General features: G+C 40.8%; 1 protein-coding gene across 1 annotated transcript in view; it reads left to right on the top strand.

The window, feature by feature from the left end:
• LOC309606577 (follitropin subunit beta) overlaps positions 1–14,427 on the top strand; it is a 427,115-nt gene that overhangs the window by 330,846 nt on the left and 81,842 nt on the right. The window lies entirely within an intron of this gene.

Here is a 14,427-nt window from a genome sequence, read left to right as displayed (position 1 = left end):
CATTCAACAAACATTTGAGTGTCTACTATGTAAGAGGCACTATGCTTAACACTAGCTACAAGAGAAAATAAGAGAGAAAGAGCCCTTGCCTTTTCAAGTTTACAATCTAGTAAGTGGGGCTCACTGCATGCTGATAAAGTAAATAAACATTTCCTTCACCTTATGGCTCTTTGTATTCCTAAATAGAATGGTTAGGAAAATCATCAGTGCCAAACAGCTCTAAAGAAGACTACTTCCAGTGCAGGGACCACTAAGTATAAAGTCTTATAGGGCCAAGCAGGTTTTAAAAAAATAATTGAGTGAAGCAGCTCATGTCCAAAAATAGAAAGATGTAGGGTCTGTGGCAAACTGGAAGCACATGGCCCATCTAAATCAGGCAAGTGCTACTCAGCTCTCACTGATGGTTTTCACGCAGCAGTGTAGCCCTGTACTGCTACATCTCCAACTTTTTCAAGAGAAAGTAGAAATATGCATTGTAGCATAATTATCTCATTTTTAAAACACCATGTCGCCCAAGCAGGAAATATCTGAAAGCAAGATACAACCAGGGAATTACCAGCTTATGGACCCCTCTTCTAAATATTCATTACCCTCAGTTTGTCTTAATAGGGAAGCCATCCTATCAGATGTATGGCAAAAGCCAGCCCAACCCAAGTTTCAGTCTTGGCCTTTTAGAACCCAACACTTGTGATTTCCATTAGTCCATATGTCTTGTAGATTCTTATAGTAAAAATGAATGACAAGGAAATATTGCCCAAATAGAATTCTATAAAAGTATGTTCTTCTTTTAAGTCATCTTTAGGTCTAGTAGAGAAGGATAAGTATTGAGAAGTAAGGCCCTGGGTAGTTAGCAGGGTTGATTTCTATGTTTGCATTGGAGTTACTGAAAAGTCTAGAAATTCTTTCTAGCCAGTCTAATGCACATCCTAGCTTGACCATCTGGCCCTCCCTTTCAGCTTGCGTATTCGTTTGAGGGTAGTGAATACCGAGATGATGACTTCCTCTGCCAAACCAAATGGAGGCTTGTGACCAAGCTTCTTGGTCACATCACAAGAAATATATATAGTATCTTTGAGAGGTTATACCTGTGATTATCAAACTGTTCTTCTAGGTCTGTCTTCCAGCTAAATATGCAGGTCACAAAAAAGTTCTGGCTACCCTCTGGAGCAGCATTTTCTAAAATGTGTTCTATGGAATTCTAGACCCAAGATACGCTATAGAAAAAAAGAGGGGGAGGGGACTCCATATTCATATATATTTAGGAAATACAGTAAGATATACTATACACACTGTACACCATAAATATACACACACAAACATATATATGCAAATTTTTCAGAAACTCCTCAAAAAAATTGGCACATCAAAATGTCTAAGAAGTTATAAATATAAAATCTTGATGAACTTTAACTCAGTGTTTTTCAAATTGATACAACAAGGAATGCTTTCTTGTGTAATACCCATTGACATACCATCAGAACACACTTTAGGCATTGTTGATTGGAACTAACAATATGATTTCCCACAAAGGTGAAGTCATATTTAACAAAAAATAATATACATCTTCATTTATGTCAAAATGCTTTTGGGGCTTCCCTGGTGGCGCAGTGGTTGAGAATCTGCCTGCCAATGCAGGGGACACGGGTTCGAGCCCTGGTCTGGGAAGATCCCACATGCCACGGAGCAGCTGGGCCCGTGAGCCACAACTACTGAGCCTGTGCGTCTGGAGCTTGTGCTCCGCAACAAGAGAGGCCGTGACAGTGAGAGGCCCGCGCACTGAGATGAAGAGTGGCCCCCGCTCGCCGCAACTAGAGAAAGCCCTCACACAGAAACGAAGACCCAACACAGCCTAAATAAATAAATAGCGTTCCCTTTAAAAAAAGAAAAAAAAAAAAAAAGCTTTTTGAATGGGTTTATGTTTCTGCATTTTCTTTACTGAACTGATCCAGTTTAAGACATAGTCTAGTGTGGGACCCCAGCAATGTCATCATCAAAGCAATTTATATAGCAATGTACACATTACATAGCATTTTCACAAATAGTTCTTCATTAAACCTTTGGGACAAACCTCTCAGGCAAATATCTCCTGCGCTTTGTTTGTTCATCTCAAAATAGGGAAAACAAATGATCTGCCTAAAGTCATCAGCTGATGTGAGGTTGCAATCCTATTGGCTCCTGGTACATAGCTGCTGCAAAACTCTCATTCAACTCTGTGATTCCTGATGGCTCAGAGTTTCAACTGCTCTTCCAAACTTCAGGGCTTGTGGTAATAAGCATTTTCTATGTTGATAATGACAGTAATTAAAGGCATTGGCTCATGCTTAGAAAAGAGGCAGGCCCATCAGAAATTTGTGATGAGTGTAAATTAGAAAGGCAAAGCAACATAATTCATTGTAGAACTCCTTCACTCATGTGTAAAGAGCAAAGCTATCCATCAGTTCAAACATTTGTACATGGAAGTTACTGTAACAGACAGGTTAGGAAGATGAGTAAGACATATTCCCCCCCTTCGAACAATTGGTTAAGAAAAGCAACCAACAGCTTTAAGACAACGTACATGATCATCTTCCAAAGGAGAAATTCAAAGGAGAGAAAAAAATGAGGCAGCCCAAGCAAGGAAGCTGAGAACTGAGAAAATGCCACTAAATTTCAAACCTGAAGATGTCTGACCAGTGTCCTTAGAGAGGGCAGATTGCTGTGGAAGTAGATCACAAAGGGTTAATTCATAAGTGGTTACATCTGAGAACACGCACCTCCAGTCTAACCTAAGTTTAGAATTTATTGTCAGAAATCACAGAGCTTTGGATAAACCTCATTAGCTACAACACTGCAATGTGTTTAAAAAAAAAAAAATGCTTTCATACTGTCCTTCTTTTCAACCTTGAAGAGAGTAAAAATGCTGTATTTTTCCACAGGCATAAATGAGTTTGCCTCTGCTACTTTTGAGTAGGAACTAAAGGATGCTCTCAAAATGCCTCAGCTTCTCCCTAAGACATACAGGCTTCCAGTAGCTGACCACAAACAGCCCAGCTCTGTATGTTAACCAGGCCAGGATGAAGGGAAGCCCCATAACTCCCTAGCTGCAGGTATTCTCTATCTGGCCTGACAGCTGGAAGCATGTACAGCTCTGATGTGCTGGAACCAGGAAGCTCCAAGGGCAGCCTTGAGGGACGCAGGGAAGGCGTGAATCCAGTACTCTCCGCACTTGTTGTGTCTTTGAACCTGACTCATTGCTGGCCTTAGATGTCCTCACCAAGGGAAATAGTAATGACACCGGCAACAGACTATGTTTTCCATACGCCACACAAAGCTTAAGTGTCTTGCTATTACATTTGAGTGTATTACTATTCACGTAGCCCCCGGAACCTATTCATGGGCTCCTTGGGATGCTCCATCTCCTCCCGTCTAGTCCATTCCTACTCACCCTTTTGAGGTCCTCCTCAGATTAGTCCTTTTCTTTTGGCAGGCCATTCTGACTGCTGCAGCCCACAAACGAACTTTCCCAGTTACACACTGCCGTGATTGTTTTCCAAATATTTCAGATACGACCTCTGCCTTGTCAATAAATCCAAGTAATTGGATCCAATGATCCAATCCAAATAATGGGACAGCTATGTAACTGAAAGGCTTATGTGCTAAGCACTCTACCAAGTTCTAAGAATTGCCCTATGTGATTGAAATTAGTCTCTCTCTTTCACAGATGAGGAAACTAAAGCTCAGAGGTTCCCAAAGTCATGCAGCACAAAAATTATAAAGTCAGGACTTGATGCTAACTCTGTCGTAAAGCCCTTGCTTCGTCCAAGTGCCCCGCTGACTTTCACATTGGAAGTTACAAACTATGTTATATGTGCTAAGGCTTTGTGTATCTTAGTCTTAGATGTACTGTTCCATTTCTCCAAAGGTTAGAGGGTAAAAATACTTTGTCAACCAAGAAAGTGAAATATCACCTGTTGAACCATGAAGGAGAAATTACAGCAAATGAAAACTCTTCAAAAAATAAAGCCATCTAACAAAAATGTCTGATCAATAGTGGCAAGGGTTCTATATGCTAATGAAACCAAGGGCTATATAAAAAATAAGTCTTCCTTTGTTCTATGATACCTCCTCAGTATTGAAGAGTATCAAAGAGACATAGCATATTCCAGGCACGTCAGCCTTAGTGGTAACAATAAAAACTGGGGCTTGCTGAAACATCTCTACTATTCCTAGAACTTGAAGCCATCCTGACATTTCATTTCTAGTTTCTCTGACCTTTTATTGTCTATTCTGTGCCAGGTACTGTTACGCAAAGGTGACGCTGTGTATTCCTGAGTACACTGTCTAATGGGGGAGATATTTTAGGGAACATTTGCAATAGAGCATGGTGAGTGTATCAGACATATAATAAAGAACACTGATGACACAAAGGAAGGAGTAATCAACTCTGCTTAAATGAGTCAAAGAAAGCTTTTGCTGAGTTGCTTGAGTTGGGCTTTAAAGAATCAAAGGGTCACCAGAAGTTGCCAAGAGTATTCAAGACAGAGGAATAATATTGGAAACACATCATGGCATGAAAAATCAGAGCATTCCTTTCCTCTACAATATAAGAGGCATGAGATAGAATGGTGAGGAATGAGGAAAAGAGGTAGGCAGGGCTAGGCTGGCTTCCATAAGGCTCCTAGGAAACACTTCTTAATCTGACTTGAAAAAATTCATTAAAGAGCTAAAAAGAGGTTTGCTTGTTACTATAGTATACTTTCCAGAGAGGCCATATATTGAAAAGGCTGATAGAAACACAGATTGTTCAATTAGACGTGCTTAGGAGAAAGGCAGGTCTCAGCCATTCTTAGAGCACAGGAACATGTGCATATTCAGGCCAGAGAGCATGAAGAGCTGGAAAAGCTGTAGAGGCCACCACCCTGGGATATAAACATGACTCTACGGGGTTAGGAAAAGAAACTGAGCCTCGAGTTTGTAATTTCTGGCTACAGGTCCAACCAAGCAGCTGAACACCATCCATCTCACATTCTTTCATTAATTCAACAAACATTTGTTGAGTTCGTACCACGTGCAAGGCCCTGTTTAAATGCTGGTAATAAAAAAAAAATGAACAGAGCAATTTCCAGGCTTCATGGAATATTCGTTCTAGTGGAAAGAGACAAAACAATACACAGAGAAACAAGTACATCAGAGGATGATAAATGCTATGAAGAAAAATAAAACAGGTTAAGGAGTCCAGGAAGTATGGGAGTGAGTGGAAGAGGAATACTATTTATGTAGAATGGTCAGAAAAGGCCTCTCTAACAGGTGGTGTTTGAACCGAGACCTGAAGGAAGTAAAGGAATGAGCTGTGAAGCTCTCTGGAGGAAGAGCATCATGTTTGGCATGGTAGGGAATCAGTTAGGACGGCTGTGTAGCCCAAGAGGATTGGTGAGGAGGGAGAGACAGACAGAGAGAGAAGGATAAAGATGAAATCAAAGGTGACAGGATAGCAGCAAGTAGGGCCTCAGAGGAAGGGTGACTGTAGACCTGGTCAGCTTACATTTATATATGGCTATTGTCTGGACATAATTATTAATAGCATCTTCTTTCTTTCCCAAAATAGTCCCACTTGGGATAATAAATTATATGGTCACCCTGCTCACAGGTGATTTTAAGAGTGCTGTCTTTGACACTGAATAAGATGGAAAGCCCTTAGAGGATTTTAAGCAGAGGGATGCCATGATCTAACTTACACTTCAAAAGAATCACTCCAGCTTCAGGGATGAGATGCAAGGGTTAAAGCAAAGAGACCCTGTTGGCAGGCTATTGAAATCATCCAGGCAAGAGAAGAGATGGTGTGAACCAGGGCATAAGTGGTAAAGATAGTAAGGAGTAGCAGATTCTGGTTATATTTTGAAGGGTGAACTGATAGGATTTGCTGAGCGATTGGAAGTAGGATGTGAAAAAATGAGAGAAGCTCAGCTATGCTCTGCGTGTCTCTATGTGGTCTTGGTGCTTATGTCTGGCCTTTTTGCCTAAGGAAAAAGATAATTGTTGTTTGATTTTTTTGTTGTTAAGTATTTTCAAATTTGTAGACAAAAATTGCAAGGTCAGAAACAAAGAACATCTATAAACCCTTCACCCTTTTCCCCCAAGAATGATTCCAAGGTTTGTGGACTGAGTATTTGGACGTTACTTACCTATTTCTCTTGCAGAAGTAGACAGTCCTTAAGACCTAGAGGAAAGTTTCGTCAAGTTTGAAATCTCACAAAAAGCTAGCAATGCTTTTTGACCCCCTTGTTCCGCACCTAAGAATCTACTCTCAGTGTAGAATGGTGTAATACAAGTAAAAACATATGTTTGTAGGAATCCTAACAGTATTATCTAGAAGACAAGAAAATGTAAATAATGGAAAAGTTAACCCTTAGAGACAGACTTTTATAAATTATGGCATAGTAACAAGATGCAAGAAAGCAGGCCTTCAAAACTAAAATTACATAGAATCATGGACAATTATAAATATGATAGGTTAAAATGGCATACCTACAGAGGAAAATGTATACTGATTGCAATACTGTAAAAATATTTATACATATGACAGCCAATATGAAAAAAAATTATTCACGGTGTTAAGACAGTAGACTAATGAGTTGCTGCATTTTTAAAAAAATTGTTAATTCTTGTTTTATTCTTTTCAATAACAACAGAAAGAAGAAGTAGTTGACTCAGGAAAAGACTTCCTACTTTGATTCAGTAAGCCAGTTTCCTACCTTTTCCTCTTTTTTTAAAAATCTCCTTTCCTGGGGGCTTCCCTGGTGGCAGAGTGGTTGAGAATCTGCCTGCCAATGCAGGGGACACGGGTTCGAGCCCTGGTCTGGGAGGATCCCACATGCCGCGGAGCAACTAGGCCCGTGAGCCACAACTACTGAGCCTGCACGTCTGGAGCCTGTGCTCCGCAACAAGAGAGGCCGCGGTAATGAGAGGCCCGTGCACCGCGATGAAGAGTGGCCCTCACTTGCCGCAACTAGAGAAAGCCCTCGCACAGAAATGAAGACCCAACCCAGCCATAAATAAATAAATTTTAAAAATCTCCTTTCCTCACTATCTCCTGGCCATCCCAATCCACAGAATGAGAACAAAGAAACAGCAAAGGGAAGAGAGGGATAGGACACAAAGGAGAAGAAGCAGGGACCATTGATTTCTCCCTTGAAATGGGTCTTACATTCCACCAGGCGCACATCTGCCTCCATTCCATTCTGCCACTCCCATCCAGTCAGGGCCCTCCACCCCCTGGACTCTGATAAAACCACCTAGGAAGTCTCTTCCTTCTATTCCTGTGACTGCCTGCTCACAATTCTTCCACAGCACGCCAGCCAAAGTAATTCTTAAAGCACATATCAGATTACGTCACTACTCTTGTTCTAACTGTCCTCTATCTCGGTAGTTCCCCTTTCCAAATCCTTAGCAGGGTCTAGAACAGCAGTTCTCTGGGCATCCCTGAGACCAGTTCAGGGGATTTATAAGGTCAAAAATATTTTGATAATAACACTAAGCCTTTATTTGACTTTTTTACACTTGTTTTCTCATAATGTACCAACTGAATGCAAGATACAAGAATCCAGCTGTCTTTTATTAAGCCAGGTATTAAAGAGATTTGCAATTCCGTACCAGCCTGTAATAGCTCCCTATTTCCTATCACAACAAATTTTGAATATTTGGCATGATCTGACTCACTCTTCTTGTCCAACTATACATTTCTTCCTACTCCTTACATATACCCTTTCCTCTATTCGGGTCAGCATCTTCAATCTCTCCGAAACAGCTATGTTCTTCACCATCTCTACACTCTAGTTCCCATAGTACTCTTTCCCAAGATTTCTTATCACTTGCCCCAAATCCACCCAAACTTCAAAGCCCAACTAATGTCATCCCTTCTACTGGGCCACACAGGATACTTCAAGCATTCATGATGTCCCTTTACTCTATGCCATACAACTTGGCACAAGAATTGGAAGTCAGTTTCATCTCAAGCACTAAATTCAATCATTTGTTAGTGTTTGTCTGAAACATGGTGTTGAGAAAGATGCTGAGTCTTAAAAGGGAAAGGAATGCCATGATTGATTAGCCGTATCAGCCAGTGGGCCCTGGCAGAGGGAGAAGGATCTACTTAGCATTTACTAATGGGTTCCTGGGCATCGGTTCCATATAACCTCTGCGTGTAGCTAATATAGCCCAATATTCCTATTACCCAGTCTTTCCTTAGCAAAGAAACATGGAGTAACTTGAATCCTGAAGGTAGGAAGAGTTTTGATTAGCTCCTCCAGTCTCCTACTAACTTCAAGTCAGAGCCCAGCAGAACCCTCTGACCTGGCTTCATCCATCCACTTTTCAGCTCTCTCCTCCCGAACGAAGGGAGAAATAGCTGTAGGTAGCACATTTTGGGTGTCTCACTTTTCTTTACCCTCAAGGCTGCGTTGCAGAAATATTGATTCCAGCTCTCTGGGCAAGTTTATTTGCCCCTTTTATCCCCTAACACATTTTTGTCTACTCATTACCAAAATCATCTAAATGGTACATTTCCTAAGACTGGAGTGTGTCTCTCAACACGGCCCCCACCACAACACACTGTGCCCAGGACAGAACTAAGGTCAAAGTAGGTGCTTAGTATGGCTTGAATGAAAAAGAGGGGAAGCAGGCAACTACCTTATGATTTTGAAGCTTAAGGGGCATTTTGTCATGACGCAAAGGAAAGCACAATGATTCTGGGATATTCCGTATCCACAATCAATTTCACTTGCCATGTTTACAAACACCCCTCTCCCCACTTTGAATGGAATTCCATCCAGATTTCTAATAGCAACAATCACTTTAGTATAGAGATCTCATCAGAGGTAAAAGCAAGAAAAATTAATATATGTCAAGGGGCAAAATATCGGGGAAAGTTCTATATACCATCAGTGGACAGCTCAGTTAAAGCTAAAGCTTGGTGTCAACCTGATTTTCTTTCTTTTATCAGGAAAATACAATATTCTGGTTTAACTTCTGTAACCTAGCTTTAGGATGCTAAGAACTCCCTTATCCTCTCTGGATTCCAGCTCGCTCATCTGTTAAATGCAGGGGCTGGAGGGAGAGATGGGTTTAACATTTCTTCCAGCTTTAAAGTTCATGATCCATCATCTAAATTGATGTTTTAAGTATTGAATCTGCAAAATGAAATTATTTTGATTAATATTTAATACAGAACGTGTTCTGTGATAAAGGACCTGCTTGGATTTTAAACATTTGGAGGAAGCATTTGGCTATTTTAGAGCATGTACTTTAATCAGCCTATCTACCTACACTTTTGGAAAACACTTTATAATTGGAGAAGTGGGGAGACTGGATTTGATCACAATCTCAACTGCCACTCAATGTATTCTTTGCCAGTGCAGAGTGACTTTTTTACAGCTTTACTGTCTCCTCATTCCAAATGCAATTTCAAAACCAGCAAAGGCAGAGCTGCCACTGCAGTTGGAGATATTCTTTATCAAATGATACAAACTTAAATGTCCCTTCCTGGTTCTTCATTTTCTCGTTTCATTATCTCTACTTTCTGCCTCTGTCTCCTTCAACTGCTTGTAATCAAACCAGCCTGCATGACTGCCTCATTCTCTATCCAAATATTTCGCCACGTAAGATCCTTCTCTGAGAATTCAGGAGTAATGACCTCTCCCTATGGTAACAGGCTGCTTCTCTAAATGAAATAAAACTGGGATCCTACAGCTTTCTCTTTAGAAGGATAAGCCAACCTTATTACACTTTCTTTGTCCTATAGCAGTTTCTTCTGCCTGAAACAACTGTTCCCCCAACTCTTGGCAAAGCTAAATTACTCTTATCCCTACATTTCAACCCACATGTTACTATCTTCATGAGGCCTTTGCTGATCCCCACCCTTTCAACAACTGCCGTTCTCCCATTATCTCCTTATATGCTTCCAAAATAACTTTAGTAATTACATCATGCTTGAAAGGACTTTTTCAGTCTCTATAACCTGCCCTAGAATATAACTGCACGAGGTCAGGGACTGTGTTTATCTTATTCATCAGCTCATCAGTATCCTGAGAATACGGAACTATGCCAGGAATGTTCTAGAATGAATGGAAGGCAGAAAGGAGAGAAAGAGAGTGAAAGAGATAGGGAATGAGTGGGCCTGGCTCTGTCTTAGAGTGTTACCTTCCCCTTGAGTTCTCTGTCTTTTATCACTGCCACTGCCACTGCCACCACCATGATGCTTCTAGCAAGAGAAGGCAGGATGGTATTGTGTGGAAAGACCTAGATTTAAATTCAAGTTCTGCTATTTACTAACTCTAGGATTTGAGCAAGTTACCTAGCCTGGCTAAACATGATTCTTTGTGTAGAATATTCTTTGCAGGGTTACTGTGAGGACAAAATGAGATCATGTCTAAAAAAGTACAAGATGGTTGCTCAATAAATATTATTTTCTATCTCCGCTCTCCCCCAGCCCCCATCCCAAGTGTGCTACTGTTCCTTTAACACTTTGGCTCAAGTGTGGACAAAAACATCTTCTCTTGGTCTCCTTAGCACATCCGAGACAGACTGGCACTTTACTAATTGCTAAGGGAATAACAAAAGGTAATTAAACACAGAGCAGTGGCAATATAAAGCAGCCTGGCTTCCCCAGAACAGGGTTTAGTTTCCATCATAGTTACTTATTTTTCAGACTCAAAGGCCCTATTATATTCCAAATGGGGTTCTAAAGAGAAAGAGAATTCTACAGAGCAAACTCTTTTATTCATTCATCTCTTCATTCATTCATTCATTCATTCAGTAAAAATTGGTTGTGTCCTAGTTAGCATGGAATTGGTGCAAACCACCTGGCCTCTAGGCCATACAGCATTGTAGATAGACGGCAAAACCTTAGCTCAGAGAGAGAAAAAGAACAGCAGAAACTAATAGCAATACAAGGAAATGGGGGTAAAATTGTGGTCCTCAAGCTAGGAAGGTAGAGTTGCCAGGTTTTAAGGGGGAAAAAATCAGGATACCCAGTTAAATTTTGAAAAATAGCCCTGTCATATTCTTGCAATTTTTTGAAAAAAAAGCTCAAATCAGGATGCTCAGGATGTCCTAAAAAAGTCAATATATGATGCAAGTCAAAAAACAGACATGTCTTGTCAATACAGGATGCCTGGCAAACTTGCCCCAAGGGGAAGGGCCGATAATTAAAGGCCAAGGTCTACCCATTAACATGACATTTGAGAGGAGGTTGGATGAAGGGAGGAGCCTTCAATCACTGGCAGACCTGCTGCATGCAGAGGGACTAGGGACAGACCGCGTGGAGGACTGGAGGGGCTTGAGCACAGTGAGGAAGGGTGGTACTAGGTCCCAGACGTGGAGCTGGCAGGGCCAAAACAGAACATCAGCAGGATGGGAAAGAAGGAGAAACCTGCAGGACCAAGAAGGAGCTCAGGGAGCAGCTCAGTTACCCCCTGAAAAGGGGTGGTACTCAAAGTATTTAGCAGCTGGGAAGCAGGCACCAGAGCAATCAGAAAGGGTGCATCCTGGACTCCCTCTGCCATGCCAGGCATTAATTCTTCAGTTGCTGGACCACAGGGAGGTCCAGGAGGTCCTGGAGAGGGTCTAAGATGGCCAGGGTGCCAGTGGGAGGGGTGTGGTTATTCAGGGGGCTAAGAGCAGAACTATTTACTCCTGGGGAAAAAAAGTATTTCAGTATTTTAACAGCTAGCATAGCTGTTTCACTGTGTCCCACAGAATGGCAGACCTGCCCCAATCAGTTCTCAGAAGGGGCAACGTACCCACGAGGCTAAGGAATAGGCTTTGGCACTTATTCTGAGCCCTGATGGTTGTAGCCTGGTCCTTCTGACTATTAAACATCTGTAGAGGATGGTTGAGCTGACTTTGTGACAGGCATCTGGTATTTTTTTGGAGCTAGGGGAGAGGGTGGGATAGAGACCAGACCAAGCACACATTATACCTGTATCACCTATCTCACATCGATCTCTCCATGTGGTGAGGACGAAAGCAATGTCTCCTGGACTAGAAACTCCAGGAGGAAAGAGACTAAGATAAGTAAACACTACGATAATATCAGGTAAACTGGGGTAATAACATCAGTATGGAAGGGTTTAAGCAATCTGAAGGTCATCTGTTTACTCAGTATGCATTCATTTTTAGCACCTACCATGTGACACGCACTGTGCTGTACCCTAGGATAATAATAATTAAAAGTATTTTTAAAGTATTTTATTTAAATATTAAAATACTAATATACTAAAATACTAATACTAAAATACAAAAAAAGTATTTTATTTTTTAAAAAGGCAGTTGATGTAAAACAGACATACTGATTTTTGAATCCCACTCAAAATATTGACTATATATATATATATATATATATATATATATACATACACCCATACATACATATATGCTAAAAAATAAACTCTGTTAAAAAAACAAACAAACTTTATTTTACAAGATTCCAAAGTGAGCCATACTCATCTTCCTTGGGAAGCACTTAGTATTGCCTTGCTTGGCAACAAAAAGGGGAGCCAGGGCTTCCCTGGTGGCACAGTGGTTGAGAATCTGCCTGCTAATGCAGGGCACACGGGTTCGAGCCCTGGTCTGGGAAGATCCCACATGCCGTGGAGCAACTGGGCCTGTGAGCCACAATTACTGAGCCTGCGCGTCTGGAGCCTGTGCTCTGCAACAAGAGAGGCCGCGATAGTGAGAGGCCCGCGCACCGCGATGAAGAGTGGCCCCTGCTTGCCGCAACTAGAGAAAGCCCTCGCACAGAAACGAAAACCCAACACAGCCAAAAATAAATAAATAAATAAATAAATAAATAAAATTAAAAAAGGGGAGCCAGTATAACCATCAATCTGAAGTTACAATACGTATCATCTTTCCTACAGACAGAAAAACAGACAAAATTAATTCCCTTTTGGTCCTGTGATTATTGCAATGTTTACTCTGACTTACTCTCCGTGATAAGAATGAGAACTACATGGCACAGAATTTAAATGCATGAAGGCTTGCTACGTGTTTTTTTTCTACTTTGTTCACCATGCTCTAGATTTGTAAATATGTACAATTTTCTGGGCATGGGGGTGTTCCCTGGGAGTTTGGCTACCAACACAAGCCACGACATACGTCTTTACCTCAAATTAGAGATAAAACATGTATGGGCAAAAATTCTGACAGCCAAATAAATTAACTTGAAAGAAATTATTTGCTGAGTAGGTATTAAGATTTTTATTCATGGTCTATACATTTAGATATATGCTTTTCTTGGACAGTAATGATGTCTATTTCTTTAACAGATTATGTACTAAAGGGAAACCACACAACTTATTCAAATGAGGATAATCTGTAGAGTGAAAGGGGAGTTATTAATAATTATGCCACAGGGAGATCAGCTCGGTGGTTTGTGACCACCTAGAGGGGTGGGATGGGGAGGGTGAGAGGGAGGGAGACGCAAGAGGGAAGAGATATGGGAACATACATATATGTATAACTGATTCACTTTGTTGTAAAGCAGAAACTAACACACCATTGTAAACAATTATACTCCAATAAAGATGTTAAATAAATAAATAAATAAATAAAAATAATAATAATTATGCCAGGACAACAACAACAAAAACAGATGCTAACTTGCATTTATTGAATGCTTCCATTGTATACTTCTATGCTCTGCACTTGAAATACATGTCTTCATTTAATATTCAAAAACTCTCTGTGAAGGATATTATTAGACCCATTTTACAGATGGGCTGGCTGAGATTTAGACAGTTAAGACTGCTATTAAGTGGCAGAATCAGGACTTGAATCCAGGTCCATATGACTCTAAAAAACCTCACCTTAAAGAAAAAAGAAAAAAGAAAACCCACCTTCTAGCAAAGGAGAAAAACTCATAAACAAACAGTAACAGTGCAGGATGATAAGAGCTCTGATAGAGGAAAATGCAAGGTACATAGGAACCCAAAGGTGAGCCCCTGGTCCAGACTGGGGATCTTAAGAACAGGCCCTCAACACATCCCAAAGGTGGCATTTGAGCTGGGCCCTAATCCCAAATGATTCTCAAATCATTCCAAAATAACTAAGTCAGCAACTATACACACTGACTAATTTCCTTAAATATACCAGAGGCAAAGCATTTAAGAAATGATTACACCATTGGAGAATTTCAACAAATTGCCAACAAGACAGGGTAATAGGAAAAACGTAAATCTCAGTGAACAACTCAAAAGTGTAATGGGGCGCCTGGTAAACATCCCAATTATGTATTATCATACATCCTGTCATGGTGATCGATGCTACAGAATATAATTTCACTGAAATACTATCTGTCTTGTCAATAAGACAAGTTGTAGCTGCCCTCTGATGGCTGTGTGCTGCCCCAATCCTAAAGGAAAAGGAGTGGATGCTAATTCCTAGGAACGGTAA

Source organism: Balaenoptera borealis, assembly GCF_965194805.1.
Source record: "Balaenoptera borealis genome assembly, chromosome: 11".
In the NCBI taxonomy this organism is placed as follows: domain Eukaryota; kingdom Metazoa; phylum Chordata; class Mammalia; order Artiodactyla; family Balaenopteridae; genus Balaenoptera; species Balaenoptera borealis.
Note: the sequence above shows the minus strand (reverse complement) of the source record. Positions and strands in the feature narration are given on the sequence as shown.